Source organism: Aythya ferina, assembly GCF_964211825.1.
Source record: "Aythya ferina genome assembly, chromosome: 13".
Lineage (NCBI taxonomy): Eukaryota > Metazoa > Chordata > Aves > Anseriformes > Anatidae > Aythya > Aythya ferina.
In genome coordinates this window covers 6,667,356-6,681,840 of record NC_140311.1, presented here as the reverse complement: position 1 = coordinate 6,681,840, position 14,485 = coordinate 6,667,356, and the positions used below count along the sequence as shown (strand labels likewise).

Sequence of the window (14,485 nt, the reverse complement as noted above, 5' to 3'; positions counted from 1 at the left end):
TGAGAAATTTGGGAAATCTAAGAAGTGAAAACTATTCCAAAATGCAAAAGTTGTACTGCTGTCCCCCATGTGCTCTTCAAGGTAGAATCAATCCAGCAAAATGACATTGTAATTTCTTTCACCATCACTTTGCACTGAGGTGCAGCCTCTCCTATACTAAACAGTCCACAGCCACAAAGCTGCACTGCATTTGTCCTATAATTGTCATATCTTCTGAAAAGTAAATCACACCACTTGTTTAGCTCATCAGACCACCAGCAGCCACAGGCTATATGGTCTGCTCCACACACACTCCCCTTTTAATTGCAATGCTTTGGACATTAGAAGCTCTTCCTGCAGAGGAAATCAATTACGAAGTAAATCTAATATTCAGATCAGCCTATATTAGAAGGTATCTTCCTATATGGTATTTCCAGATTACATCTTAGCATGGCTGACTGAGTCACCACTTAAGCATTCTCACTAAATCAAAAATTAAACAAAGCAAATCAGTCAATTAACATGGCTGCTTCTTGCTCTGTGCACATATAATCTTTTCAAGTCTAGTCCTTAACTTAATTTGGGGCAGGGAGTGCGCAATATCTAGGAAGAAGCGTTCACCTAGCAGTGGAGCCAGCTCTGCAATGGTACAGCACGTCCAGCTTAATGTTTGAAACCGCTGATCCACTAATGCAATCGCAGCCAGCCACAGGTCAGCTTGGAAGCTGTTCCTTTCCATCAGAGAGACTACCAAATACTACACAACATAGTTACCACTAACAACCAAAATTCAATGCTCCACTCTTTCAAGACACTAAAGACATTTTCTCTCCCAAACTTCTGCCAAGCATGGAAAACATACTGGGAATCTACTCATTTATCCACTTATTTGACAAACTAGCTACACTCACAGCCATAACAGAAGGAAGATACAAATTACTTTGATCCTCAGACACAGAATTAAGTAATTCACCAATTATACGTGTTACAGTTTTCAGCACATGCAACCTAAGGAAAGGGAAGGGAAGGCTGGGTCCATTATGGTGCATTATGAAGTATCTTGCCCTCGAGAAATACCTTCCAGGCCTTCACTGCAATGCCTGCCTTTATCCTTGTGCAGAGATGGGTCAAATTCCATCAAGTATATGATTTATGTAGCCTCTCTCCAGTTACAAAAAAAGTTTTGATTATCATCATTTTCTTATTTCTAAAGTATTAAGAAGGCTTTTAGAAACTTCTTTTAGTATAGAAGCCAAAATGCCCAAGTCACTGTCCACCACACATTTGTGGTTATGGGGAGGCCTATGCCAGTACTTGTAAAAGATAGAAGTCATTCCTAGCACATATAACACCAAGACACTTTCCTTCAGTACAGTGGCCATGCTACGTCAGATCAAAGCTATACTTAGTATCCAGCTCCTGAAGTACCTGGAAAACAGCCATGTTCAATGTTTTGTACTTCCCTTGTAGCTCAAATGAAGAAAAATTGCATGCAACTGAAGAGAGCAAATATCCCTGTTCCTCAATACTAAAGACAAGAGCGTTTCTCCTATGTACACAGAAATGGTTGCACATTTACTTTCCAATTCAAAACACACTCTGCTTTAATTCCCTGTTCCCTCTTTACATACACATTCTACAGGGGGGAAAAGAAAAGAAAAGAACTAGTGATGAAACAAGCTCTAGTCTCATTAAAGTCAGCACAGGAGCTTTGCAATAGATTTAAGTGGGATTAGAACATTTATCTAGATTAACAACGTTTAATAGCACAACGACTAAACAGATTATTCTTGTATACTGCAGAAGTTATGACTATATTTTTGGTGACTGGTCTCATATTTTCCCTTCCCAACACTTCTACCCTACCAGTGTCTGCAGTGTCTGCACACACCATGCCCTACAGTGTTCTCCTCACCTTTTCCCCATTTCCTGGCCTGTCCTTTTGGACAAAAGTTATGCCAGTTCAGAGACACAATCCCACCAGGCAGCTCACCAGCTCTCTGAATACAAGAGATGAATGTGATCCCCACCTCTGCCACTGAAAGTACTAATTAGGATCTTCTTCCTTTTACACACTAACACCTTCTAGAAAACTTGTGGAAACTTAGCACGTTGTAGAGATTCAGTTCAAGCTTTACATGGGTGAAAATGTTTGGACTGAGCATTTGTGCACACTACAGCATCCTTAAGAAACCAAACTAGAATGTCACAATTACAATAAATGTAGGAGTTGAATATGATTTGTTGTAACTACAAAACAAAAACCCTAAGGACTTATACTTCACCTTGAATCTGCTAAGAATTGCTGAAACGATGAATGTTCAGCAGTGCGAGCTAACAAGGGAGCCATAATCTCAACTATGAAGACACATTTCTACTTGGATATACTTACACTGTCTTCTTGCATTTCATGTTAATTTAAGAAATCTAAAGAACTTAATTTCACAGATATTTTTGTACCAACCATGGACTCCTGTATTTTGAACCAGGAAATGTGAGAGGCAGCTTTTCCCTAACAAAAGCTGCTGCCCAGAACCTTTCACTGTTTGCCAGCAGGTCTGTGTCTGTTTGTTCATCTATTGAACCAAACAGGCTTACTGGAAAATTTTAAATGTCCACATCCTCCAATGCGAAAGACACTATCTTTGCAAAGTCTGGTCTGCATTGCATCCTACACTTGAATGTTTTGCAATGAGGTACTGATAATATCAAAAAGTATTTTCTCTTTCAATGGCTGTTTCACCATCTCATCTTAAAGTCCTCTATCTACAGATTTGTTAAAACAGCTTCAGAGGAACTGTTTGCTAAACTTCATAATTATGCTAAGTAACAGAATATACTAATCCATGGGCATATATAAAAACTGTCTGAATTAATCTTACATATTTTTCAATGGAAAGTAAGAGATGTCTTTATATTACTCCTTAGGTTTTTTTTTAGCACATAGCATTATAGCAAAGTCACTTTGTCACTCAGTAGAGCCTATAACCAGACTTTTTTTTTTCCTATAGTGATATGGACACTACCAGAAAAATCTCTTTCAGTCTCAATCTGTTAGAAAAATAACTGGAGTGATAAGCACTGACAGGGTAACTAAAGTAACAGTACTAGAATTCTAATGGGCTTACAAATAGCCTTATATTTTTATACAGAAACAACTATTTTTCTGATAGGCATTGCTTTGACCAAACGTTACTAACTGTTGTATCTCTGCCCCCAATCACTTAGCAAGTCATCTTCTCTCTGGAATATTTTTGAGTGTCTATATCTGGTTTTGAACATGAATATAAAAATGTAATGAATCAATTTTGTTTTATTACATTTAAGACTTCTACCTCTGATTACTTCTCACTTAGCTTACAAAAACATTCACGTGTAATCTAGTCTAGAACACACTGGGTATACAGAATAATATTTATATACTAAGGAGCAGCCATTTAAATGTGTGCCATTTAAATTTAAAATCCCACTCATTTTTATCAACATTCTATAATAACTGATTAAAATTATATACTAATACTGCCTTGTAACTGCAAGAGTAGTATTTATTCTGAAGTTAATGAGTGTCTACAGTTTACATTAACAAGAAAGCTACAACTTATAGGAGAACATGATTTGCTGCACTAAAAACAACTAATAAAAATTCTATTCCAGCATGTCAGATAGTTCCAATTCTTGGGTTTTAAAGTTAGATGACAGACGTAGACAGTGACAGCTCAGGTTCAGCTCTAAGCAGTCTTTTAATCTCTCTGATGCAGAGAGGTAGTTCTGAACACCATTTCCATGCCATCTGAGACCTTCAGAAACCATAAACAGGGCATAAGAAATGCAGAAGATGTTCCTAAATCAAGGCACGAAGTGCAAATGCCACCGCAAAACACACTGTCTTCTTGGTAAGGGCAAGTAACTCCTCCCTGAAGAAAGATAGGTAACATTTTAATAGCTCTATGAAGGAAAAAACATAAGCACGTGACTCCCATTTTCCTTGGCTCAGACAGATGCCTCCCAGCCACTGGTGACAACCACATCTGTGCACAGATTAACACAAGGCTCAGATGTCAAATAAGCCTGCTCGAGTGAACCATAAGCAGTATCAAAACAGCAAAAACAGAATTTGTCTGATGAAAACCCAAAGACAGCATTACAATTACAGAAGGTACTCTGAAATACCAGCACCATTTGGAGCAGGTATTCTATAACTACACACTATCACTGGAAATAGAATGAGCCTTCTTAACATTTCATTTCAGAAGGTATACGCCTGTACTTCTATAGACATGATCTGTTTATTCTACACAGGTGTAAGTAACACGTACAGAGTGGATAATATCCTTCACATCTGCTTCTGGTTACTAATTCAGTCCAACTTTAAAAATGGAGGCATACAAACTGGAAAGGCAGTCTCATTACCTTTGTAAAGACCACCAGTTGATTCCCTCCAGGACCTGGCCTTATTAACCTTAGTTTTAAATTACAAAGTCACAGATGTACTCATCAGTTGCTTGATGAAGATTCATTTGCCAACCTCATCTCACAAAAGGAATAATTAACATACAGACATCACAGGCTGATGATGGAAGTTGTTATAATGCAGGCCTATGGACAAATATTGAGACACCTGCACATCTGTAACAACTAAAAGCTCTCTTAAAAGTTCCAATTAACTGGCATAATTGTAAGAAATTAAATGAAAATCATCAAATTACATCAGTCATGGGCCTGTTCTGCACACAGACAATGCCTACAACTGCAGAACTGCTACAGCCATGGTGGTGTAAGGGCAGAAAGGAAGGACTGTGTTATTTATTTGACTAATTTATTGGGAAAGATTGCACAAGTCCTTGGCACAAAAAAAAAAAAAAAAAAAAAAAAAAAAAAAAAAAAAAGCCTTTCACCAGGTCTGACAAAGAAGAATAAAACTCCAAGCTAAATGCAGGCTGAGACAATTGCTCTTAATTAACCTAATTATATTATTCAATTAGGCAACCTGAGGGAAAAATGGTTAGTACCTGTGGAGGAAAGAAGGGCATTGGGGTAGAGATGAGATGTTAGCAGCTGTAGAGCAGAAACGGAAGCAAGGAGGCGGGACCTGGGGAAATAAAAAGGGTCAATAGATAGCAAGCTGAGCAAATAACAGATCACAAAGGCACAGACAGCATGGGTATGGATGTTTCTAGCTGTGCTCCAGCTCTAGGAGCTGAGGTTCTCTGTTAAGCCTGGGAAAAGAGGTACGTAGAAGATCTGGGCAATCTGCACCAGCCCTAGCGCTCTCCTGACAAACAAGGACATTCACACCCAAGACAGTTTCTCAACAGGAGGTCTGAAGCCAGACAGTGTGAAAATCCCTGAGAAATTCCAGAGGAACATCCTGGGATCAGCTAGGGCATGCAAATCCACCTGGAAGCTGGTGTCAATGCACTGCAAGGCCAAGTCCAGATTAAGGCAGTTTTGCTGTGGGACCTCTGAAGTACTGCAGGGCAGGAGACACTTCTCCAGTGCATTATTTCCTTCTCCTTTCTGGTACCACATGCCTGTCTCAGTCCATGAGAACTACTTGCCCAGAAGTCTCTTTATTTTATTGAATGTTTGAAGGACCACGCACAGCATGTAATATCCAGGACAAGAAAGCCATCAGTACACTGATCAAGTGGTATCACAGGCACATACAGATCCTGCTGAGAGCAGGATCAGCTCAGTACTGAAAACCTAGGTATTTTTACATAAGAGGGTTTGCTCAACTAGAAATTTTGAGCTGTATTTCTGTCATAAGATAAAGAATATCTGTGTTGCTTTGTTTTCCTGGCACCTTTTGGGGTATATCTGCACTGCACCATGCAATACTGTAGAATGTTGCAGGCAAGTGCCAGGTCCTGTCAGAACAGGAACTGTTATACTCAAGCTGGAGGAAGAACAAAGCCAGAGGACACAGAAGCAAGCTGACAGACATTCAGCCTTCAGGTTCCCAAGGCAGTGACCATGCACAGGGATGCCTTTTGCCAGGCAGATGTGCAAGCCCAGTCACAGCTGGAGTCACAAAGACAGTGCATTGCGCTGTGCATTGCAGATGCTCCCTCTCTCTTCTGCAGAGGGTATTTCAGCACCCTGTTGTCAGCATGGCTCCTATACGTTTTTGCCTTTCCCACCACGATCATCCTTCACAAACCAGACCAAACAGCATATAACAACAAAATGCAGAAACAGTTACTTTGCAGCAAGTGCAAAGTTAGGTAGGAAAAAAGTTAAAGGTGTGCGTAAGGTGGGGTCTCCACTCAAAGGGAAGAGTATATATTTCCTGGCTCCTTGTCTTTATCTATTTTCTGTCTTACCACTGTCATTTAACAATTCACAAGCTTTTGCTGAAGAGTTGTGCATCCTGAGATGTGCTCTTTCCCTTGTTTGTTTTCCTTGCAGCCACGTACTAGTCAAAAGCACTGCACATACACAGACAAGAAGCATTCAATAAACAGGTAAGCACAGGGTGTTTACACAGCAACTCCATCACAGAGACGTTTCTGTGGACTTGTGGATTTAGTCTGGTTCTATTTACCAGGAACAGAAAAACAAAAACTTGGACAAGTAAAATGCACTATATCACTAAAGCTTGAGAGCAGAAGAAAACCCCACAACCTTTAGACAAACTTCACAGGGAGACTGATTGCCCAGAAATAAATATATTTAAAAAAAAAAAAAAAAAAGAAAGAAAAAAGAAAAGAAAAGAAAAGAGAAAAGAAAAGAAAAGAAAAGAAAAGAAAAGAAAAGAGAAAAGAAAAGAAAAGAAAAGAAAAGAAAAGAAAAGAAAAGAAAAGAAAAGAAAAGAAAAGAAAAGAAAAGAAAAGAAAAGAAAAGAAAAGAAAAGAAAAGAAAAGAAAAGAAAAGAAAAGAAAAGAAAAGAAAAGAAAAGAAAAGAAAAGAACATGTGAGTACCAGGAAAGAATGCAAGTGCACTTGTCAGGTATATTAAACTAATCTCTCCCTGTGTTGCCCCTTAGATTCATGCCTGATGCTCAAGGCTATGCATGCAATGAAAAGCACATTTTCATCTCTTGTTAAAATTCTTCAGCAACTAAGCTTTTCCAAACATACTCAGGGACAGCAAGATGCTATTTTGGAAGTGCAGAAGTGTTTTTTAAAAGACAAAGTCAATGGCAAACTGTAACTATGTAATCCTGACTCTGTATTGCCCATCTGTATGGCAGCAGTTAAAGGCAAAATTCTCCTCTGCTGTTTTGCTTCTGAGATTGTCTCCTGGCTCTGTACTTGAGCTACAAATTTTGTTCAGCTTATCCTGATCCATTGAGAATTTTCATCACTATCCCTCCATTTAACAGGAACACTGTTACATGAAAATACAAAAATGAACAGAGTGGTATATAGACAGATTTCCTTGAATAACCACAAATGTGAGGAGTAAACAGTCTGAGGATGCATATTGTCATTTAAAAGTTTTTCTTCCACTGAAACAAGAAGCACCAGGTTGTGCAGACCTTATCAATAATGAGAAGAATTTACTTAACTAAGCAGCCTGGAAAATCTAGTCTTTTGGGGACCTACTTTCAGTGTGAAAGCACTGTGGTAGAGTCCATATACATGAAGCAAACAAGAAATCCCTGAAATATGAAATATTTAACAGCCACTATTCAGTTAAGGAAAGCTTTCACACATTATGTGTATTACACTGAAAAAGGACTTAATGGTTTTAAAGACAACTATCAGCAGCTCTGCAAGTACAGGAATACACTCCAATATCCTGCCACTCATCTGGGATTTTTTTTCTCCAAACCAAAGCAAAGAATATTTTTTTCATTTCACACATGGATGTAATGACTTAGAGAGTACCCTGACAATAGAAATGTGTGTGTACACAGTCAAAAAAATAATAAAGCATCACAGAAACCTTCAGAAGTGCATGAATTACATTTTGGTATATAAAAGCCGGGAATTTGGAAGTTGACAGCCAACTACAAGAAATCTATTCTTTACCTGTACGAAGTGTTTCATTTACATTGTAGCTCTTCTCAGGCAGAGGGCACAATGATCTTTGGAGCTTTGGATAAATATTTTTCAAATGTCATTTCTGATAGGTTATGTAGAGGTTCCTAGTTTTGTTTTAGGTATTACTACTAGATCAAAGAGTATTAATAAATCATTTCACCTTTACACAGCTCCTCCTAAAAGGAGCCCATTAGCTTGGATTAAGGGGGAACCACATAAGATTAGGGACAAAAGCTTGTCATGCCAAACAGACTGAGCAGCACATGAGCCCAAGGCTGCTTCTCCTGAGGTGGAGCCCCAGACAAACATTCCGTTCACAGCTCTGTACGTTGGGGGCAGCAGGGACAGCTCGAACCTGATTCAAGCTGTGGTCACGGAGGACTGTCCACTACCACCCACTGTCTTTTCTCTGATGGCTACTAAACCTCCTGTGTCTAAGAAAGCAAAAAAAAAAACAATACCACAGAATACCTGGTACGCACAGCAGTAACATGACATCTCACAGGGACAGATTTGTGAGCTACCTGAGCACCACATTCACACCCCAGTTTTACTGTCCCCCATTTCTCCCTTAAATACATGGCACACTTAACCCAGGTCACTGCCACCTGGGATATGGAAGGGGAAGATTTACACATACTGCTACAGGAAAACAAAAAAAAAACAAAATTTTTTTAGCAGAGGAGCAGGTCCTGCCCACAATGCCCTGGGAATAACAGTGCCATCAAGCGTTTTGTGGTGTCAAACTGTAACTTAAAGGTGGAATTATGTACCAGCTCTCAGGCCCCGCCTGTGTGAGCCCTCCCCCTTTTCAGCCTATTTACTATCATGAAAAAGTAAGAAGCTTTCTTCAGTGTCACAACTATTTCTGGGAAGAGCTCGTACTCACTGCACAAGTGGCTCCTCCCAATAAGGCTGTGAGAGAAGGGGCTCTTCACTTGCCTCAAAAGCACAAACTTCCCCACCTCCAAAATCCACATTCCAAGTCCAGAAAAGCTGGGAGGACTTGTGTTTCCAAGTAATACATTTTCAAAAGTGAGATGTGTTTTTTTTTTCTGATTCAGAAGAGACTCCTAATAACGGATTCTATGGATCAGTTATTTCCATCTGGTGCTCTTTAAATACCACTAAAAACATTTACTATCAAGTTATCATTTTAAATAACTTCACCTGTGTAGGAAAAAGAGAAAAAGAAAAAAAAAAAAATCATATATTTGCAAGGAAAAGCCTTCCAGCAAGTACCTACCTCATACAAGAAGAAATACAGAAAAATTCTGTTGTACCCACTAAAATTCAAGTTTTACCACAGAAGTTGCCAGCAGACAGCAAAAGCTGAGCTCATTTTGCTCATTTAAGCCATTAACTGATCATCTCCCCTAGAGAATAATGAAACTTTCATATAAAAATACACAGCTATAGGTCTCTGCAAGAAATTGTTCAGAAATACAATTAGCAGATAATGTAACCAAACAAACATGCCTCACAGAAATGAAGGACATAAAACTTCAAGTTAACCAGTGCCCAAATTGCCTCTGTCATTGTTAATGTGTCATACAGCCTTAAACCACTGCATTTCAACAAACACAACCTAGAAGTATAGGGATGTTCAAGCCATGAAGCATGAAGCAAACAAAGTTTGCACGCAACTGAAGACTAAGGGCAGAAAAATAAGGCTGCCAGCATATTTTTAATTCAATATCTGCTATCCAGGTGCTGTACTGATACTCAAGCAATTCTATTATTCAAAGTTATCTATAATTTTTATACAAGTCCAACCAAGAGAACAGCAAACATCATCTGGGATGTCAGGAGGTGAATAGGCTGAAGAAAGCCTATGTGGACCCACTGAGAAGGGTCTGTCCTTTCACTCCATAGATGCATGTATATAAAGAGTCTAGGCTCTTGAAGCTGTGTGCCTGAAGGTATGCCCGTCAAAATGCCTTCAGGCACCAAACCTGTACGCATGCATAATTTATTTTTTTGCATGAGTGAGTAGTTCCAACACCTCTGGTGTTTGCCAAAGAATCGAAGCATTAAAAATTAAAACAAACTGACTCTCATCCCCCAGCAAAACAGCACAAACACTTGTCACCACTCATCTCTGCAGTTACAGGTGCTGAATAATCCTTCATTGGTTTTAAAAGCAAGGACCAGCAATCCAACAAGCCAAGTATCAAAAGTAGAACAACTGAAACAGAAGTTAAAAAAAAAAAAAAGAAGAAAAAAAAGAAAGAAGGCATTAAGATGCCTCCAACCTCATATCAAAAACTCCTTCTTAGGGTAATCAATAGGTGTCAAGCTCCTCCAGATCTGCAATTTTCTCCTGCCAAACACGAGTGATGTTGCCCACTAGAAACCAAATACCATAAGATATCACCAGTGCATCAACATTTCAGAGTAAATCTCATTCAAATATTTTTTGTGCTGAAAGTCTTTGAGGTTTTTAAAACTGCAGATATATTAACAAAAATTGACCAAGGATGAGGAGGAACTAAAATAGCTCTTTTTTTCTAAAGCCAGTGGCAAAAATCAAACCAATTAAAACCATGATCCAAGTCAGTTTTTGCCTACTGTTAGCACCTCAGGCAAAATACTGCTAGAGCACAGTTGTGGTTGGTTTCCAATTTAACTGTCAGTACAAAAAGGAAAAGGGCTGGAAGAGATGGGGAAAAACATTAACAGCAGCTGCAGCAAAGACAAGAGAGCTTGGTCTGCACCCTGGGCACAGGAATTTCATCAACTTTGCAAGTTGATCTAAAGGCAAGCCTTGTCCAGAGCAAGAATAAAAACAGGAGGGAAAGGGAAAAGCTTGAAGAAAAAAAAGAAAAAAAAAAAAAGTACATGGACTTACACTCAATAAACATATATATATATTTATTTAAAAAAAAAAAGAGTTTAAATCAGGTGTTCTTAGGAGAAACTGTGTCATCAAGCATGTGACTAAAGCACCTTGCACAGAGTGCTACAGATAGCTTTTTCTTGGAAAGGGAGTCCTCTCACCTCAAACAGAGGGGGCACACTGGGAACATTAGCACCAAACTAAATGGAAATAATACTAAATTAGTAAGTGTCACATTGAGCCATGGAATAAGTCTACCAAGGCCACCCTGCATATCTATACACCACCTGTGATACAAAATTGTACCAGCTGACTTCATCCAGGACAATAAAATGAAGTCAATGTGACAACAGCAATATTTGCAAGGGGCTGTAAGACAGAAATGCAATAACTACATCAGTACCAAGAAATTAATCTTGCCCAAGGCAGTGTACTTATTTTACACGTTACCTTGCAACAAGAGCAGCATGCCAGTCCTGTCAGCTGCACAGATACATCAGCCATGGGGCACTTTGCCAGCCAGGCTGGACCACCAAGTAATACCGACAAACAAAACATACAGCACGATGCTGTTCTGAACACCCTGACAAGACTGCTAAATCTAAAAACAAAGCAAAATAAAATAAAACAAAAGAGAGAGGGAGAAAGAGAGAGGGAGGAAGAGAGAATCCCAATAAGACAAAAGATAAAAATACGATTTGGCAATGCTGCTTTTTATCAGCTCTTCCTCAGGGCCTGGCAGGGAAGTGCTTGCAGCAAGCAATACCTACCATCATTCTGGATTCAGGATCACAAACAGCTCAACTCATCAAATCCCAATAGTTTTCATGCAGCTTGAGCAAAAATGTTATTTTCCTGGGGAGGAAGAGCAAGGATGGGAAATTATTATAATTCTAAAAATATCATGGAGCGACGAACTGGAAAGCTTGGTCCTTACCAGCGGCCTATTTCCCTGCCTCTTCTCTTGGCAAGGTGCTCATTCCCTTTTTGCTCTACTCCCCAGTGCTTTTGGCTGATCAGAAGTAGGTCTTTATGATTTATGAGGCCCTTACAAGATCATCAGAAGGATTTACGAGTTTGTCATCCCAACTCAACTTGTGGATAGCATCCCATAAAGGCAGAGGAACTAAAAAAGGACCAATTTCCAGAGGTAGTTGAGGTGCTGGCAATAACTAGTGAACCATACCAGCCTACTGAAAGAAGTTCATGATCATGAGTCTTCACAGTTTGAGATGCCTTCACACATGCCCTTAGCCTCACTTCCAGAGGAGAGGAAGAGAATCAAGATTTGATTCCTATAGGACAGGCTGCAAAGAGGCTAACCTGAATAAAGCAAAGAAACATTTAACACCACTGCGAACACTGAAAATCCTGTCAGTATGGAAGATCGGAAGATGAGAACTTGGCTACTACAACATCACCTTAAAAAAAAAAAAAAAAAAAAAAAAAAAAAAGGCCTTGTAATGTTTCAGCCTTCCACTTTAAAATCTGTCCCATGCCTTTCTCATTTGCCTGCATGTCCTGATCAATTAGTTTATGTCAAAGCCTTGTTACACACACAGAGCTTTAATTGATTTACTCAAGTCAGTGAGCTAGGAATAATTACATCTTGGAAAATAATGTTGCATAGACTAGGGCAGGCTGCTTCATTGCTATGAGACTTAGAAATTCAAAACAAAGGCAGATCTAGTTTCATCCTACAGTTTTATTGTAAGCTTCAGACTGCCTGGTGCTCCAAGACACTACGTTAGCCGGGCCTAATCACCCACCAACCCACTGATTTTTCATATCAGTGCAGCCAGGTTATTAAGCCTACAAGCAGAGTCATGTTTCATATGAAGATATTGTTTATCTGGCAATAAGCTTACACTAATCAAAGAAGTATTAGCTTCAATTTATAAAGCACGAGCCGTTCTTTCTACACAGTAGAGCAGGGACACATCCTATAGCAATATTGCAAATCTGAATACTGATTAGAAAATGCACACAAGGCTAACAGTTCCATACTTCATGGAGTTATTAGACAGAGGGTCAAAAATTGACACCACCACCTATTAAAGACTACTCCCACCATGTGTACCAAGGTATTAACCATCTTTCAAGACCTTTGAGTCAACAATCCTGCTTGTGGATAAAAGGTAAAATAAAATTAAGGAAAAGGTAAAGATGAAGAGAATGAAGGAAACCGATTGACTTTTGGTGCCATAACTCCCAAACACATTGCAAGATTTCATGCCATACTAAGTCCATTGCAGCATCTTCCAGGCCATCTTTGAAGAAACAAACTAACCATAGGATTTTGCTACTTTTATTTACCAACAGTGTTTTCTGCTGATTTTCAAGATCTCGGGAGCATACTTGAGTCTCCATTAAGATCACTGGAACTATCATGGCAACCTGTCCAACACACACATATTCCACATCACAGAATCAAGCCTCATTACAAAATGTACAGTTTGTTCTAGCTGTCTTCGGGTTTGTTTTAAAACACGACATTGATTCAACACAATGATAATACATTTTCTAAAAAAAATAAAAATAATAAAAAAAGACTTAACATTTAAAGTATTTATCCTTCATTCAGCATACCAATGGGTCAGCAGCGTGAAATGGTAAGCAGGTCACATTCCTGCTGAGCATAATACTCAACAAGAACAATACTGAGCAATACAAATTGTGTTTCAATCCAACTGGACAAGACACTATTGGTTCAAGTTCTGTCCTTTATAAAGGTGTCACCCAAAAATACAGAGATTAGCTATGAAACTCTTACCTGGAGAGTTTGAAACATGTCCCATGCACAGCAAGAGTATAAATATTTGAAGCTGTAATCAGAACAGTAAGTAGAGTAACTGTGCTTTAAGACATATAAAAGAATAGAGTAAATGTTTTACTTTGAGAATGAAACAATTTTAATAGCTTTATAAAAAAGAAAACTAATGCATTTTCTTCTCCTTCCAGTGATGGAGGAACCACCTTGATGAGCAGCTCATTCACACAGGTTTGAATGAGCAGGATGAAAGTGTACTACATTTTGCTGATTTCTTTTATAAGCCTTTTGTCACTCACTTGGTCTCTCTCATACACAGTCAATTGCTCCTTCTGAAATTCATTGAAAGTAAGAATTTGTGATAGTGGGAACATGACATGACAGGAATATACGATGTTCACTGATACAGGACCCAAACCTAAGCTCTAAGTGCTTTCGGGTAAACAAAAAGTATAGCTGCTCAGCACCTTGCATGACAGGTTGTCAGTGTTTTTTTTACAGTGTTTCAGGCTGTCAGACCTGCATTCCTGGTATAAAAGTACAGCCTAGTGTTATTGCTAAGAGTTCCAAAGTCTCTCCAGAATTCTCTCCAGAATTCTTTTCTTTCAATACTACTACAGAAGGTAATGCTGTCTATGTCATTACAGAATACAAGTACCTAAGTTTTCTTTCAAGTTGCTTTTATCAGTGAAGTCATGATTTTGTTACTAAATCCCACATAATCATACCAGATAATCGAGTCTTCTAGGAAAATGCTTCCAATTCAATGGAAAATTGTGTGTGCTATGTATTACCTACAACACACCAGTAAATGTATTCATCCTCTCTGACAGAGTACACCATTTTCAAAAAAAAACAGGTAGTACTTCCAGACTTCACTTCTGGGGGTCACAAGGCTCACTGAT

The 14,485-nt window shown here is 38.9% G+C and overlaps 1 protein-coding gene and 1 long non-coding RNA gene across 3 annotated transcripts in view; one reads left to right on the top strand and one right to left on the bottom strand.

Annotated features, from left to right (window-relative positions):
- Nucleotides 1-14,485, bottom strand: part of FGF13 (fibroblast growth factor 13) — a 228,174-nt gene that overhangs the window by 202,900 nt on the left and 10,789 nt on the right. The window lies entirely within an intron of this gene.
- Nucleotides 5,027-5,813, top strand: LOC311444229. The gene is made up of 2 exons (XR_014697760.1): nucleotides 5,027-5,207; nucleotides 5,284-5,813. It is a non-coding gene; the product is annotated as an uncharacterized lncRNA (long non-coding RNA).